We start from the raw sequence: 17110 nt of genomic DNA on the forward strand, positions 1-17110 counted from the left end.
AACAAGTACTGACCAAGTACCCACTATAATCTGCAGATGTTTCACATTATTTCAAAACCAAATCGGTATATTAAGACCATCATTAGTATGACTATTTTATAATGAAGAGAGTGAATCTTAGAAAGGTGACATGACTTTCTTAAGGTCACAAAAGTGTTTCAGAGTTGAAATTTGAATTTATATCAACCAATACAGGTTTCTGTTCTTTTTACCATATTATAGTGTTTCCCAAATAAGATTAAAATCCTGGATCTGCTACTCAGTAGCTGTGTAGCTTTGGTGAAGTCACCTACTGTCTCTGAGACTTTTCCACAAAATGATGAGGATGGAACTGAGGACTGCTCTAGTCCATGATGCACCAAAGAGGAAGCGCTCCTTGCTAATCTGGCATGAAAAGAATTGTTACTAATCATAACTAATTGTTACTAAACAAATTGTCAGAACTAAAGAAAAGTATTCAAATTACTCTTTAACCAAGATCAAAATCACCAATCATTAAGTGAAAAGTAACTTGCACCCAGGAAGATCCAAATTTTCCAATGACCATGGCTGCCCATAGCTTTCAGGATAAAGCTCAGACTTCTTACTTTAACCAACAAGGCCCTTCATTCCTTACTTTCTTTCTCTCCTCTGCCTTCCTTTTTCCTTAATCCACAGGAGTGTGTCTCCGCAGCACTGCCCCGTACCCAAACCAGTAATTGCAATTTTCCAATACACATGCCACTCCCCTGCCTAGAAAACTGTCTCCCTTCATTCATTCGGTTAACTCAGATGTAAATTTAAAAGTCAGCTCCACAGTGTCCTCTTCTGGGAAGTCTACCTTGACTCCAGCTTAATTTGAGGTGAAAAGATGCTCATCATCACTCGCCATCAGAGAAATGCAAATCAAAACCACAATGAGATACCATCCCACACCTGTTAGAATGGCCATCATTAAAAAATCAGGAAACAACAGGTGTTGGAGAGGATGTGGAGAAATAGGAACACTTTTACACTGTTGGTGGGATTGTAAACTAGTTCAACCATTATGGAAAACAGTATGGCGATTCCTCAAGGATCTAGAACTAGATGTACCATATGACCCAGCCATCCCACTACTGGGTATATACCCAAAGGATTATAAATTATTCTACTACAAAGACACATGCACACGTATGTTTATTGCGGCACTATTCACAATAGCAAAGAGTTGGAATCAACCCAAATGTCCATCTGTGACAGACTGGATTAAGAAAATGTGGCACATATACACCATGGAATACTATGCAGCCATAAAAAAGGATGAGTTTGTGTCCTTTGTAGGGACATGGATGCAGCTGGAAACCATCATTCTTAGCAAACTATCACAAGAAGAGAAAACCAAACACCGCATGTTCTCACTCATAGTTGGGAACTGAACAATGAGATCACTTGGACTCGGGAAGGGGAACATCACACACTGGGGCTTATCATGGGGAGGAGGGGAGGGGGGAGGGATTGCATTGGGGAGTTATACCTGATATAAATGATGAATTGATGGGTGCTGACGAGTTGATGGGTGCAGCACACCAACATGGCACAAGTATACATATGTAACAAACCTGCACGTTATGCACATGTACCCTAGAACTTAAAGTATAAAAAAAAAAAAAAAAATAGATGCCTCTCCTTTGTGTCCTCCCGCACACCATGGAGACCTTGCTGACAGCAGCGCTTCGTGATGGCTGATTGACTTGTTTTGCTTCTTTACCAAATTCAGAGCTCCCTAAGGACAGGGCTATGTGAATTTAACTTGTATCTTCAGCATCTATCACAGTAACTGAAGCATACAAAAATACATTGATAAATGATTCTGAATGAGTAAATGATTAAGACAAGAACAATCAGGAAGTGATTTTTTTTTTAAAAAAAAAAAAAAAGGAAACAATTTTTATTCCTGAGAAGCCCAACTTTTTCAGCCATAGTAGAGTTTTACCTACTTGTACAATTCTATGTATTGCTCCCTGCTGTCCCCTTCTCCCATCTTATAACAGAAAGAATATTACCTGAATCCATTATATGATTATCTCTGATGTGTTAAAGTTTTGCTCTCAACTTCCACAAATACTATAAAAAATTACTATATGGCCGGGCGCGGTGGCTCACGCCTGTAATCCCAGCACTTTGGGAGGCCGAGGTGGGCGGATCACAAGGTCAGGAGATCGAGACCATCCTGGCTAAGACGGTGAAACCCCGTCTCTGCTAAAAATACAAAAAATTAGCCGGGCGCGTTGGCAGGCGCCTGTAGTCTCCGCTAGTCGGGAGGCTGAGGCAGGAGAATGGCGTGAACCCGGGAGGCGGAGCTTGCAGTGAGCCGAGCTTACGCCATTGCACTCCAGACTGGGCAACGAGAGCAAAACTCCATCTCAAAAAAAAAAAAAAAAAAAAAAAAAAAAAAAAAATTACTATAAAAACTCACTACTACTTCTTATGAATTCCCACACTAGGAATTTCTTGTAGACTTCAGCCCTAGGAAAGCTTAGCTTCCCATAATAAATTGGTATCCTTTCTCTTACTTGACAATGTAAGCTATATAATTGGGTGTATCTTCATTTTCACTTTAACTTCCAGGAAATTCAGAGTCAAATTTCTCATCCAACCATAGCAACTATATAAACCTCCTAATTCGCATGGTTTATATTTTTACTTTATTTTCTGGTCTAGTTCAATTCAGCTGATATTTATTGATATCTTATTTTGTGCATAGACTGTTCTGGAGGCTTGGTATAAACCAATTAAACCAAACAGGAATAAAATTCTATCCTCATGGAACATGCAGTTTGGAGGTATAATTTTTATGTACTTTATATAAATCAATTGCAGAATTAATGCAGTATATATGATCTAAAGTTGATGCTTTTATCTATTAAATACCTGGTTCCTTCTTCCTAAGTGCATTCGTTTTAAATATATCTATCATCTAAATTTTATAAATGCTGACTTTCACAGATGTGAAATTTGTAAGAAAAACATAAAATGCTGTTGGAATTAGAATCAACTTATTTCTGCTTTCTTAAATAATGGTAATAGAAAGTTTATAGGCAGCTTCAGTCATCCCTAATCAGCATTTTGTAACGCATTAGCAGTTGGTGTCTGGAGTCTGACATTTGCTGTGAATGAGTGCCTGGCAGCTTTTGTTGTAAGTTTGGGATGCTTTTGCTTAATAATGTGTTCCTTGTTGTCTAGGAGGAGGGAATTTACTCTCCAAGACACCCTACGCTGTGAATGTCAGTCTCCCAACCCACCCCAGGGCTCACCCTCCATGCCTAATACTATTCTGGGGGTTTCCTGGCTATGGGTCAGATATGACTTGTGCTGTGATTGTGATTGTGCTTCTCTTGAGATGCACTTGTCAGTCCTCAAAAAGATCCAAATAGCTTTTTATTTACTCAGGACCTCATAGAGATAGCAAAAGCTTAAGTTGAGAGTTGAACTTGCTTCATGGACTGAGAATATACAGTTTGTGATATGGTTCACAGAAACATAACACGTATATCAATTATATGTATGATACAGTAGGAACCTGATATTTATGTCCTACTTAACTTCCCCAAACGGTTAGTGAAAACCTTAAGAGTGAAATGGGTAAGTGAATGAGATCGATTCTATCTATCCTCATCCCGTTTTTGGTCCAAGCTCCTGTCTTCATCCAGGTCCCCTGCTGCTCTTGTTCAACACTGCATGTTCTCTCAAAGTATCCACCAATGGAGGCCTGAGCTGAAAATTATCTCTCACTATGGAGAGAAGTGAAAGTTCATTCATGAAATCTGACCCCACCTACTCCTTCTCTGTTTAACTATTTCACTCTCATTACCATATAGGTTACATATACAAGAAACTCACCTCCCAAAAAATAAAAAATTGGCCAGGTGTGTTAGCACATGGTTATAGTTCTAGCTACTCAGGAGGCTAAGAAAGGAAAATCACTTAAACCCAGGAGGCTGAGGCTGCAGTAAGCCATGACAGCACCCCTCCAGTGGAGCCTGGGCAACAGAGCAAGACTTTGTCTCCAAAAAAATAATTATTATTATTATTGAGTGAACAACAACTGTTTTCTAAATATGGTTTTAGCACGGGTTTTATGAGTCCAAAGGCTTTCAAAATTTTAGAGATAATTGGTAGGAAAATGTGCTCCCAAGTTTCCGATAACACATCAACATATTGCAAATGCATTTACTAGATCAAAAAAGCCAGTCTCAAAAGATGGTATACTATGTGAATTCATATATAGAATATTTAGGAAAAGACAAAACTGAAAAGTGGAGAAAAAATCAATGGCTGCCAGGGTTGGAGGAGGAAGAACAGGTTTACACAGAAAGAAACAGAGTGGGGAAATTTTGGTGGGGGATGGGTCACCATTAGGTATAACCATTTCAGGAGTGTTTTTATGGACTCATATTTTTATTTAAAAATGCTGAATTGTATACAATCACGAAAAAATTTTATTTTATGTAAAATAACAAAAAATGTTAAAGGCCAGGTGATTTTTTGCATGGTATAAAATGGGAAGAACTTTAGTTAGGTATCTAGTAATTATGGATTTGCTACACTACTTAAGATACTATGTATTTACACCATCTTTAGTTATTAGCCTTTGGATTACAATGTCAAAGGCAACACTAGAATTTTGCTAAGATGGATACAACTGTTTAGGTAACATATAATCACAGAATCAAATAATTAAAAGGGTTCTTGAGAGTAATTTATCATATTAATACATTAACAAGGAAAACCACATAATCATCTCAATAGATTTGGAAAATTAACTATCTGAAATATCTAACATTCAACTCTGATTTCAGGGGAAAAAAAAAAAAACAAAAAACACTAGGTATAAAAGGGCGTACCCTTAACCTGATGACAGGTATCTACACAAAACCTAAAGCTAGCATTTTACATATTGGTAATAGATTGAATGCTTGCCTTTAAAATGAGGAACAAGATGACAATGTCTGTTCTCACCACTTCTATTCAACTTTCTGGTTCTAGCCAGGGACACAGGAAATTTTGGGGAGTGACAGATAGTTCATTATCTTGACTGTAATGATTTTTTTCATGAATGTATATACACATCAAAACTTATCAGATCATAGCCTTCAATGTGTGTGGTTTATTTTATGCCAGGTATACCTTAGAAAACCTTTTTTAAAAAACTGCATTTAAGTGCAGTCCCTCTACCTGATAATAAGCAAAGCCTAATCAAGTTTTTTTAAAAAACTTTTATTTTAGGTTAGGGGGTACATGTGAAGGTTTGTTACATAGGTAAACAGGTGTCATGGGGGTTTGTTGTACAGATTATTTCATCACCCAGGTATTAAGCTCAGTTTCCAATAGCTATATTTTCTGCTCCTCTCCCTCCTCCTATCCTGCCTGCTCAAGTAGGCCCTAGTGTCTGTTGTTTCCTTCTTTGTGTTCATAAGTTCTTATCATTTAGCTCCCACTTATTAGTGAGAACATGTGGTATTTGGTTTTCTGTTCCTCATTAGTGTGCTAAGGGTCATTGCTTCCAGATCCATCCATGTCCCTGCAAAAGACATGATCTCATTCTTTTTCATGGCTGCATAGTATTCCATGGTGTATATGTACCACATTTTCTTCACACAATCTGTCATTGTTGGGCATTTAGGTTGATTGCACATCTTTGCTATTGAGAATAGCGCTGCAATGAACATTAACGTGCATGCATCTTTCTGATAGAATGATTTATATTTCTCTGGGTATATACCAGAGATTGCTGGTAGAACTAGAACTACCTTTGCTGGGTTGAATGGTGGTTCTGCTTTTTAGCTCCTTGAGAAATTGCCATACTGCTTTCCACAATGGTTGAACTAATTTACACTCCCAACCAACAGTGTATAAGTGTTCTCTTTTCTCTGCAATCTCACTGGTATATATTATTTGACTTTTTAATAATTGCCATTCTGACTGGTTTGAGATGGTATCTCATTGTGGTTTCAATTTGCATTTCCCTCATGATCAGTGCTAATCAAGTTGTTAGAGTCTTCATAGTCTGTCTATTTTTCTTGGAAGTAGCCAGGAAGTCACTGGGTAGAGGTAGACCTGGCAATTGAGATATAGCTAAACATTCCCTCCTGACAAATAGAACAGAACAAATCAGACTTCTAGAAGGCCTGTTCACTGGGAGCAGAGAAAAACTATAGGATCCAATCTCACTGATAAGTAGGAAAGTATACTAAAACAAAAAAGACAAAGACAGATTTGAAATCAAATTCTAAATTCACCAATTATTGTTTCTATTACACTTTCTGAGCTTCAGTTCCTGCTCTGTGAAATGAGAACAAAGATACTTCTTTTTCTAAAGGGTGCTATGAAGAACAAATAAATTATGTTACATGCCTTATATATATATGAGACATTCGATAAATACTGAATAAATTCCCCTTTCTTTGACCCAAGTCTTTTCTGCTTTTATTTCTGTCTGTTGAAAGTCTTATAGTTATTTATTCAACTACTTATTAAGTATGTTCTTTCTATCAACTCCAGGGCCAGGCAGTGGATATCACAGAAGAATCAGGCATGGCTTTTACCTAGGAGGAGCTCACTGTCTGGCAAGGAAGAACAATATATAAACAAATGCTACATCGCCATTCTGCAGTCAATGTCAGTGCTAGAAATAGTAGAACCAACAGGTAGAATGACTAGTTTTGCTTAGCTGTCTCAGGCAAGGCTTTTTAGAGAAGGAGCAAAAAGCAGGTCTTGAAAAATGCATGAGAGTTAACCACGTTTATGTGGATTTGATTGTGGATTCCAAATTGAAAAAAACAAAAGCTGTACATTGCATTCATAACTATTACTAACAAAGTGCTTTTTATAGCTCATACTTCACGATATAACTCTGAATCCACATGCACTGAAAACAACTTCGGGGACTCCCTGAACTTAGCAATCTGCCCCAAAACTCCCTGGTCCATTTAGAGAGGCCTGATCATTCTGTATGATCTTTAGCCTCCTTGATCTTGCCTGGGCTCTCAGAAGAGGCTCAGACACTCAACAATCTAAGACTAAAGAAAGGTTGTCCCATGGAAGGACAAGTTCCGTACTGAGTTTGTGTTTATCACAACATTAAAATCATTTAAAGTCATCATTAGAGAAGTTGCAGGCCCCTTGGGCATGTCAGATATGAATGGAAGTCTGAATATTATTTTTTCTGAACAATATTCAGAGTGAATGAAGCAAATTATTTGCCTCCAGGGAGATTGCTGAGCACCTTAGACAAAGGTATCACATAGTCACACCCCAATCAGCAAATCAGAAACATCTGGAACCAGAAATTTTTTTGAATACATTTTCAGAAGGTATATATTGAATAGATCAAGAGCGTATCCTCCTGAGCTAGGCAAGTTAATGTGATTTGGAGCCATAAACAACAAACTGCTTCATCTCCATTGCCACCTCATGCATCTCCATTCTTGAAGACTATTGTAATATGGTGGTTTGATTTGAAGTTGCCTGGACATGAGATGCACCCATGAAATCCTGCAAGTACCAGATTCTTCATTTCAAGACTTGTGCTCATTTCACTGCAACATGCTGCTTCTGAGAGAATGAGTAAGCCCTTCTCCCCAATCCCCACTATACATTTCATCAGGGGACCCTGAGTATACGGAACCCAGGATTGCTAAATTTTGCTGGGAAAAGGGGAGAGATTGGAGATTAGGAACATGGCTCCAGGATATGCAATGAAGAAACTTTCTACAGAAAAGAAACCTAACAATAACAAGGAGTTAAAAAGAAGCAAAGGAAAGAGAACTAATTATATGTTGGGTACTATGCTAATTATTTAATTCAATCCAGTGATAACTATTAATATAATTAATATTAGTATATCCATTATAAAGATAAACAGGCCGGGCACAGTAGCTCAGGCCTGTAATCCCAGCACTTCGGGAGGCTGAGGCGGGCAGATCACGAGGTCAGGAGATTGAGACCATCCTGGCTAACACAGTGAAACTCTGTCTCTATTAAAAGTACAAAAAAATTAGCCAGGCATGGTGGCGGGCGCTACTTGGGAGGCTGAGGCAAGAGAATGGCGTGAACCAGGGAGGTAGAGTTTGCAGTGAGCCAAGATCGCGCCACTGCACTCCAGCCCGGGCGACAGAGTGAGACTCCCTCAAAATAGAATAAAGTAAAATAAAATAAAGATAAACAAACTGAAGCTTAGGATAGTGAAACATTTAGTTAAAGAATACTATTAATAAGGAGCAGAGTACAGATTGGAATTTAAATCAACTTGACTCCAAAGCAAATGCTCTTAACCACTCTTCTGTTCAAAAAAATAAAAAACTAAATTGTTTATACAGTATATTTCAGAGTATGCAATGTGCACTACACAATACACAGAAACTAACTGGCCCACAGCCAAGAATGAGCTCCTGGGCAGGGACCACATTCCCTCCAAAGTCATGAAGTCACTCAACCCTGCCCCTGAAACTGCCTGGACGCTGTTGTGAGTGTAAAGTGAAGGACGCATTTGGAATGATTGGACCTTTAAACCAGTAGTGGCTGTGTAACACACAAGACTCCACACTGGCAGCTACTGACTTACTGTGATGAGACAGATTAAAGTGGAGTTTCCCTGCTAAGCCAGCAGAGTGGCCACTCTGTGGAAGGATCAGATTCATTACTGAAAATGTAGTGACTACATTTTCTTGTATATCTGCATGCAGTGTGAGGATACGCCTCCTCACTAAATATGAATGGCACTGTGATAAATATAGTGATGCAAACACACAGGGACCCACACAAGTTATGACAGAGAAACTTCAACTAATTTGTGGACTCAGGTAATGGTGTGGAGGTGATGTGTGAGGAGAAATCAGGAGTAGGCAATAACTCAGTAACTGAGTTAAGGGAACACCCCAGGCAAAATAACAGCCTATATGAAACAGCCACCAGAGGTCGGATGAAGCAGAGGAAGGCCTGAGCCAGAACTTACCACCATTTACAGCTACCTGTCACAACCAAAAGTGTTCTAAGGAAATTTGCTAGGTCCAGCGTGGTGGCTCACGTCTGTAACCCCAGCACTTTGGGAGGCTGGGGCAGGAGGATGGCTTAAGCCCAGGAGTTCCAGACCAGCCTGGGAAACATGGAAAGACCTTGTTTCTACAAACAAATTTAAAAAGTTAGCTGGGTGTGGTGGCATGTGACTATAGTCCCAGCTACTTGGGAGGCTAAGGCAGGAGGATTGCTTAAGCCTGGGAGGTCAAGGCTGCAGTGAGCTATGACTCCACCACTGCAGTCCAACTTGGACAACAGATGTAGACCTTGTCTCAAGAAAAAGAAAAATTGTTGGATAAAGATAAAATAAAATTGTCTCTGGACTTTTTTTTTTCTTTTTGAGATGGGGCCTCCCTCCCTCATCCAGGCTGTAGTGTAGTGGCATCATCTCGGCTCACTGCAACTTTTGCCTCCTGTGCTCAAGGAATTCTCCTGCCTCAGCCCCATGAGTAACTGGAATTATAGGAACTTGCCACAACGCCCGGCTAATTTTTGTATTTTTAGTAGAGGCAGGATTTTACCATGTTGGCCAGGCTGGTCTTGAACTCCTAACCTCAACTGATCCACCCACCTCAGCCTCCCAAATCCCAAAATGCTGGGATTACAAGCATGAGTCATCATGCCCAGCCATCTGTGGACTTTTAATCAGCCAATTAGTTAAAAGCTCTTTGCCCAATTTTCTCTAGACTTAGTCTTACAGAGTGACCTGCTTTCTCTTCCCAACACTAACTCGCTGATCAGTAAAACCAGGTTGACTGACTTCCATCCAACCCTCATTCTGGTTATTTTAATGTCCCAACATAGCTGTAAGTCACAAAGTTTCATTTGAGTCCTGTCTGTATGTCCTCCATTTCTGCCGACATAAAAGGGCCATTTGGTGGGAACACTGCATACTTGAAAAGACCATGGTGATAGAAGAGCATGAGACCATGCTGCTGCAGGAGCATATTACCAAGACACGTGACTAATTAAAATCTCTAACTTGTTAGCTCTTCCTTTTTGAGTAATAGTTTTGTATCCCCCTTTGAAAGAAGGCTTAAAGATTGTCACAAAGGGCCAGGCGCAGTGGCTCAAGCCTGTAATCCCAGCACTTTGGGAGGCTGAGACGGGCGGATCACGAGGTCAGGAGTTCGAGACCATCCTGGCTAACATGGTGAAACCCCGTCTTTACTAAAAAAAAATACAAAAAGCTAGCCGGGCGAGGTGGCTGGCGCCTGTAGTCCCAGCTACTCGGGAGGCTGAGGCAGGAGAATGGCGTAAACCCGGGAGGTGGAGCTTGCAGTGAGCTGAGATCCAGCCACTGCAATCCAGCCTGGGCAACAGAGCGAGACTCCGTCTCAAAAAAAAAAAAAAAAAAGATTGTCACAAAGTTATGGGGCTTTTACAGTGATCATAATAACCTTATCTAGATAGCACTTGGTAGTATACAATACGTTGTTAAATTCATTTTATTTACTCCTCCCACTTTTAACTGTATGAAGGGGACAAGACAGCTACTATTCTTCATTCTATTTTATACATTCTCATACTGGCACACAGAGTTTTAAGGATGTTGTCCAATTTATTGCTGAAAAAAACTATCTCAAAACTTAGTAACTTCACACAAAAACTATCTTATTACATCTCATGATTTTGCAGTGAAGTATTTGAGCAGGGCTCAGCTGTGTGACTCTTCTCCAAGTAACATTATGATCTCTCAGTGGTATTCACCCGGCAGATGGTCTGGTTTAAAGGACCAAGGATGGACTCACATATGTCTAGTGCCTTGGCTGGGATGTCTGGAAGGCTAGACTCAGCTGGAACTTTAGACCAGAGTATCACTACATGACCTCTTAAGAACAGTGGTTCCAAGTTAGTTACAGAAGATAGAGTACATTGAATGAACTGAGTAGTGTTCTGCTTAGTTCCAAAAGATAGTACTACAGCATGGCATTTGTGATCTAACCTTGAGAGTCATGTAGCAATTCTCTCATATTCTATTAATCAGAGAAGTCAAAAGCTCACAAAAATTAAAGGGGAGAAATCAAAAACTCTATTATGTTTTTCTTGATTTTATATTATTGGGAGAAAAAAATCTGTCTATCATTAGATGGGAAGAAACTTTAAGGAACCTGTGATTTATGTTTTAAGAATCATAGGATCACAGGAAATGCTGGAACTGTGATTTAAATCCAGGACTTTGACTCCAAATTCCATTCCTTTGATCCAATATATGAAGAGTCACCAACAACCCACATGCCTGTAGGATGTAGAGACATGAGGGAAGAGGCTGGCAGGGAACTGTGGCAAACCAGGAAACATAGATTCAAGGGCTGACCAAGATTCTGTGGCCAGCTGTGTTGACTTATTATAAAAACATAAAAATCCAGATTTTTATATGAAATATCTCAATTTTTAAATATTGATAAATAATTCAAAATGTAATGCACAGTTTGAAATCTCTCCCCTATATCACACAATTTGAACTTTTCTGTTTTGTTTTTTGTCTGGAGGAAAATTACAGAATTATTTGTTTCCTTTAAAGCAAGAAGTGGCTGGGCCCAGTGGCTCACATGCCTGTAATCCCAGCTCTTTGGGAGGCTGAGTTGGATGAATTGCTTGAGTTCAAGAGTCCAAGACCAGCCTGGCCAACATAGTGAAACCCCATTTCTACAAAAAATTAGAAACAAATTAGCTGGGCATGGTGTCATGTTCCTGTAGTCCCAGCTACTTGGGAGGCTGAGGTGAGATGATTGCTTGAGCCTGGGAGGGGAGGCTGCAATGAGCCAAGATTGCACCACCACATTCCAGCTTGGTTGACAGAGCCAGATTCTGTCTCAAAAAATAGAAAATAAAAAATAAAGCAAGACGTATAGAATAGTATAGAATACAAGTTCAGATTGGGAGTCAGACAGCCTCAGATTCTAATTCTGGTTTTGTTACTTGCTAACTCTGAGCCTTATACTAAGTCACTTATGCTCTCTGAGCATGTGTCCTCATATGTAAAATAGGGCTAATAATAATAATAACCCCATAGAACTGCTGTGAGAATAAACTGGGGCAATGCATGTAAAAAGCCTAGCATAGTTCATGACATGGAGAAGGTGCTCAGTAAATCATACTTACAATTATGGAGAGAAAAATATCCTACCACACTATAATATGAAACACTATGAAGAATGTTGACCAGAAATCAAAAGACCTGAGTTTTATTCTAGGCTCCATCTTTGGATAATATTCTGATTTTTATCAATTCAGTCTCAATTACTTCATCTATAGAATTGGTATTTTAATATCAACCTTACCTACCTCAAGATGCTGGGGGGATCAACAAACTACCTGTGTGGAAGAGCCTCCTAAATTGCTCCCAATATTTAAGCCACACTTAAAATACCACCATGGGTCATTAGACATCTTGACCCTCATCGGATATCAGCATCAGAGAAGGAAAGAGCACACTGGTCAGAGATGAGTCTAAGCTATGAATCAGCAATCAGGGAGCCTAAAAGGTAGGGGGATCCTACAAGAGCACCGTCTACAAGAGCACAGTGAATGGATGTCTTAGTCCATTTTGTGCTGCTCTGGCAGAATACCTAAGACTGGGTAAATTATATTTGGCAGACATTTATTGGCTCACAGTGCCAGAGGCTGGGAAGTCCAAGATTAAGACAGCAGCATAAGGGGAGGGCCTTCTTGCTGTGGCATCACATGATGGAAGGCAGAAGAGCAAAGACAGGGTAAGATGAGATGAAATTTGCCCTTTTATAAAGTTATCAACACTACGTATGAGAATGGAGCTCTCATGGCCTAATCACCTCTTAAAGGTTCCACCTCTTAATACTGTTACAATGGCAATTAAATTTCAATATGAGTTTTGGAGAGGACAAACATTCAAAGTGTAGCAATAAAGCACATGAAAACAGAAGTTATGCTCTGTACAGAAGTTGCAGGAATAGGTGAGCAGCATGGTGCACCCTGGGCTTAAATTCTGTCCATTATTTAGATGACCTTGGGAATATCACTTAACTTCTCTGAAGCTTGTTTTATTCATCACAGATATTATGAATAGTATAATCTCCTCTTGAAAGGGTTAATGTGCAGATCCACTGAACAAGCTCATGTTAATTATCTGAGATTGTCTCATACATACTCTTAATGAATGTTTATTGAATCTGACTCTGAGCCATTCTAAAGTCAAGCAGAAGACTAAAAATTTTGCCCCTTTGAAACTCAGGAGAATACACACACACACACACACACACACACACACACACACACACCCCACAAATGAGTACAGTAAAATTGATAAAATCTGAAAAGTTTTCTGGATTGTATCAATGCCAATTTCCTGGTTTCTGTATAGCAGTAGTATACTTATGCAAGATGTAACCATTGAGAAATAAACTAGATGAAAGGCAAGCATGAGTTCTCTCTGTATTTGTGTGTGTGTGACTTCTTATGAATCTATAATTGTTTCCAACAACAACAAAAAAAGTTAAAAAAAAAAGTCAGAAGAAACAATGGAATGTAAATGAGAGAAAGAAAGAGAAATTAGTAAGACATTAATATCGGAAAACAAGGCAAAGAAGAGAGTCGAAAGGCCAGGAACATTGTGGTGAAGGAAGAGGAAATCCACAGACAGAAAAAAAAAAGTAAAAGAATTCAGGACTTAGCCAAATCCATGGCTGCAGATAAAAATAGGTAAATGTGACCACATGGCTAGAAAGGGAGGGTACGCTATGAAATGGGGGAAGAAACAGGGAAAGAACGGAGATCACTGGAAAAAAAAATACCAAAAGAGGATCATGCATCACACTGTGTGTGGTTTTTCATGTGTGTCCTGGAGCTTGCTCTGAGGCTAAGTCTTGAATGGTACATTTGTCTTTCTTACAGATTCGTGACCATTTTCTTGTTTATTCAATCCATAGAAAGGTTAATTATGCTAGTGACTGTGACTGGAAAACAATTCTTGGAAAATGCTTTGGTAACAACAGGTTGGCAGTGTATGGAAACCATCTGCTTCCTACAAATGTTAAGGTAAACTTTCAAACTTGTGGGGTTAGCGATTACAGATTGTATAGTAGTTTAGTGGAGTGAAAATACATGCTGTGTTGATGGAGACTTTCTGGATCTTCTTGACACCCAGCCTAAAAGGAACACCGTGTTATAAGAAGAATGGTCTTTGGGCCTATCAAAACTTTGAGTAAGTCATCTTTGTTTGCATGTATTAAGGCTAACAGAACAAGAACATCACACAAGGGAATATAGTATTTATATTGAATGTCTCCTAAGTAAATTAAGCCTCTCTGGTTTGCTCTTGCCTTGACCCACTAATGGGAACCGGATCATAGATGGAAGATTTGTTTCTCATAAAAATATTCTGTTTATTCTACAAAGGAACATAAAATGCTGTTCCTCTGACCTCATGGCATGAGCTGCTGTCAAGGGCGGCACTTGTGGTGGTTGCAGCTGCTTTGTCATAGAGCTGCCTGCTCTCCAGGTTCTAATGGCAGAGCTCTCCACCTCCATTCTGGAAGAGAGAAATGGAAATGGCTAATGTGCTCCCAACTTAGTAAATGCTGTTGGGGCTGCTAATCCATCACTCTAAGGGTACTCCTCAAAGAAACAGATTCTTGCTAAAACCATTCAGCTGAAGCTGAGAGGGTAAATTTTAAGTAGAGTAGGACTCAGAATTACGAATAGCAATGGGGAGTGGACACAAATCATATTTGCTAATGGAAGTGAAAAATCTAATAGGTCCCTTGTGGTTTCAGCTTCATAGCAACACCTTATAATGCCTAGGCCTTAGGTGGCTTATGTCCATTACTTATTGAGGAATGGCCATGCATACATATAAATTAAGGTCTTAGGCAATCCTAAATCTATAGGTAAGTAACATTCTCCACACAACATTCTCACCCTGATTGACCATTTGTAATGCATCTGTTGAGGCCTGGCAAAGCCAGAAAACAAACTATGTTGTCTACTTCAATTTGCATATATGAGCATTTTGTAGGAATAGTTATAAAAAATGAAACATACATCCCAGTCAGAAGACTATATGGCATAATTAAGAGCCCCAAATTTGGAATTAGAAAATATTTGTTTAAATACAGATTTTGCCACTATATACTTAACCTTGTGATGGGTTTTTAAACTCTCTAACTCATAGAATTCTCCTAATTAAAACTAGATAGATGGCAATATGTCTTACACAGGATGGCTGTATGGGACAAACAGCTATTTCACTTTGTGACAGATACCTATTATTCCCTCTTTCTTAGTTCCTCAAGCTCCAATTTTGCTTAAGTATTCATATTTGCCCTAACTGTGTGTTCAGAGAACTGAAATGAATCCTCCCCAAGCCTAAGTGGAAAATCATGATCTGTCTAAGCCAAACATGGTCACTCCACTTCCTCTGACAGAATCTAGTCTAGGCATTGGTATGTGACAAAATTCTGGACAAAGAGGCATATGAAAGCAAGTCTTCGGGGGAAGGAAGTATCTAGCAAATGGATTATTCACTCTCACATAGAGCCCCCTGAAAATAAACTTCACTTTTCTTCCTCAGGATATAGTCAGCCACATGGGACACCTGAAACTACAGCAGCCAAATAAAAGTCATGAAAATAAAGCCAAGATAATTTCAGAGAAGTTAGGGTAGATCAGTGGCTCAATGACACGACGAGTCTATAAGTTAATAGCCCAAGAACCACCATATCTCTGTGTGATAAACTTACTGTGTTTAAGCTACATTTTTTTTTTACTTGCAACAAAGAAATCCTATCTGATACAATGTAAAAATCAAATAACGTCCTGGAAGGCTGCACTCTAGATATGGGATGAACCAGAGGCAAATGGTAGCTTTCCAAAGTCACAACCCAGCTTCTAGTCATCCCAGTCCTAGACTGCATTAAAGTGATCTGTCCTCTATTTGCAGTCTTGAGGATATGGGGAACTCACTCTGGAGGAAAATGACATCACTCAGAGATTCTATAAATGCCCATACACAGTGTTTGGCATTCAATTAAACATACCAGACAAATCAACAGGCAAAACTAAGAGGAAAAATAAAAACAATAGAAAAGAACCAGAGATGACCCAGTTTGGGGAGTTACCAGACATAAATTTGAAAATAACTGTGAATAATATGTTTCAGACAAATAGATGACAGACAGAGAATGCAATCAGAGAACAGGGACCTATAAAAATAAAATAAAATTCTATGGCTAAGAAATATAATAACATAAATTAAGAATTAATATGGACATAACAGTTAAGCAGGAATTAGGTCAGCAGAAATTAATTCAAGCCAAAGAAAGAAGAGCAAAGTAGCTGGAAAATTTAGAAAATATGAGAGACACATGAGTGAAAATTAAAAAGTGTAATTCATATTGCAATATAATTTATATATAGTTCTCTCTATATAATATATGTATATATAATTAGAGTCATATAAAGGGAGCAGAGAGAGAAAGAGTCAAAAGCAATATTTGAAAGTTACAGCTGGAAATTGCCAAAAATTTATAAAAGACATTAAGCTTCAGATTACAGCAGTATTCATACAAAGAAAACCACATCTAGGCATATCATAGTAAAACTACTAAAATTTAAAACCAAAAACATTTTGAAATAAGCTAGAAGAAAAAACACATTTACTTTCAAAGGATCAGTAAGTTTGATGGCTGGCTTTTCAGAAACTGTAGAAACTTTAGGACTATAGAATTGCTATTGTTAAGGTACTGAAGGGAAATAGCTATCAATCCCCAAATCTAAAATCAGTAAAAAGAAAATCCACTTAAGATAAAAGCTATCCTTGGTACCCACAGAAATAACTATTTATGTCCTACCAAAAAATATGTACAAGAATGGTTATCACAAGTTTCTTTTTAATAGCCAAAATTGAAAAACAACCAGTGTCTATCAATAATAGAATGAATGAGTAAATTGTTTTATATTTATATGGTGAGATACCTCATGGCAATAAAGAAAAATAAACTACTACTATTTATAAAATATACATGCGTGCACAGTAGGAATATAAAAATGCTATATGTCTTTTGAGCAGACTCGAAGGAAGGATGATAACGTTAAG

Source organism: Colobus angolensis, unplaced genomic scaffold (assembly GCF_000951035.1).
Source record: "Colobus angolensis palliatus isolate OR3802 unplaced genomic scaffold, Cang.pa_1.0 Scaffold102, whole genome shotgun sequence".
NCBI lineage: Eukaryota > Metazoa > Chordata > Mammalia > Primates > Cercopithecidae > Colobus > Colobus angolensis.